Source organism: Pipistrellus hanaki, assembly GCF_964339955.1.
Source record: "Pipistrellus hanaki genome assembly, chromosome: 9".
Taxonomy (NCBI): domain Eukaryota; kingdom Metazoa; phylum Chordata; class Mammalia; order Chiroptera; family Vespertilionidae; genus Pipistrellus; species Pipistrellus hanaki.
Window position 1 is genome coordinate 20,313,257 of NC_140511.1, and position 1,609 is coordinate 20,314,865.

Here is a 1,609-nt window from a genome sequence, read left to right on the forward strand (position 1 = left end):
GCCAAGAGATGGTGATTTTCCCAAGTCAGTGACTAGTATGTGGTTGTATAGCACTGACTCATAGGCCAGAAGCCTTTGTACCAATGCATCATTCTGCCCCTGGTTTGGGTTTGGTTTCCTCCTTCCTTCACTTCATCTTTTTTGCGATGAGATTTTACTTATTAGTCAAATATATGCTAGATTATTTACAAGTACAACCAGATTGGAGAATATTTCTGGTTATATATCTAATACATATATATGTGAGTATGTACTGCCATATACACTGATGCTGAATTCTAAGCCGGCTGAAATTGCTGATAAGCCAGCAACAGCTCAATGAATCAAAACCATCCCACCTTCTACAGAACAATTTCAGAGTTAAAAAAATGTCTTATAATTCCTCTAGTTAACCTCCATTTAAGAGCTTAAATACTTCTATAATCATCCAAGCAAAAAGTTCTCCAGTCTTTGTTTGATGACCCTTAGTAATTAGGAAGTCACTGTCCCCAAAAGCAATGTTCCCAATTTCAGAACCTTGGAGGAATATTTTCTCTAAACCTGTTATCTCTCTGTCATTTCATCAGGGTAAAATGGCAAATTTTCTGGTTGTTAGAGCCACAATCTGACCTCAGTCTAGATCCTAGCCACTAATTCTGCTGATTAGTAGCTATGAGACCTTGGCAAATCACTTAGCCCCAGACCACAGCTTCTTCATCTGTAAAGTGGATCAAATGAAATAATACATGCACATTGTCCAGCACCATAATCTAGTTGATAAGGACTTGTGGTAAGTGCTCAATAAATATTTTTAAATGAATGAACACTTCCCTGAGCCCTGGCCCAGTTTCAAAGCAACAACTCCTGATGATGTATAACTATATTTTCAAAAATAAAAAATACATAAATTAGTATAGAGAACAAAACAAATGACTTCTCATTAATAACATAATCTCCCTGCCCTAGCCTGGTGTTTCTCTGTAGCTGGAGCATAGGTCTGCTCATCAGATGATCACTGTTTTGATTCCCAGTCAAGGGTTGCAGTCTCTGATCAGTGTGTGTAGGAGGCAACCAATTGATGTGGCTTTCTCTCTTCTCCCTTCCTTCCACTCTCTCTAAAAATCAATGGGAATATCCTGAGGTGAGGATTAACAACAACAAAAAAAGAACATAATCTTCCTGAAACAATCCAATTGATCTGATAACCCACAGCAAGTAGGAATGTGAGCCAGCAGGAATGTTTCCCTCTGTAATCTTAATCATGCAAATCCAACTTTGCACCATGTAGTTGTATCTAACCCTTGATCTTGCTATTAAAGCACAAATTTTAAGACTTCCTTAAGTAGATCTTGGCAAACCAGAGTACAAATAAGGAGACACTTTGAAGAGTTGTTGTGTAGAAATTGGAATAGTGTTTCTTCTACTTAATCAGAGCTTGGCTGGGTTTCCATTCAGGGCCAGGAGACGGGACAAAATGACCCCTGTGAAGCCACTTCAAATTCAATTCTATCACTCTAACGAGAAAACAGCATTACAATCATCAGGTCTAAATACATCTCTCTAGTTGTTAACCTGATTACTCCACCCACATTTGATTGTTACTATTCCATTTGCTTAAGTCTCAGGAGAC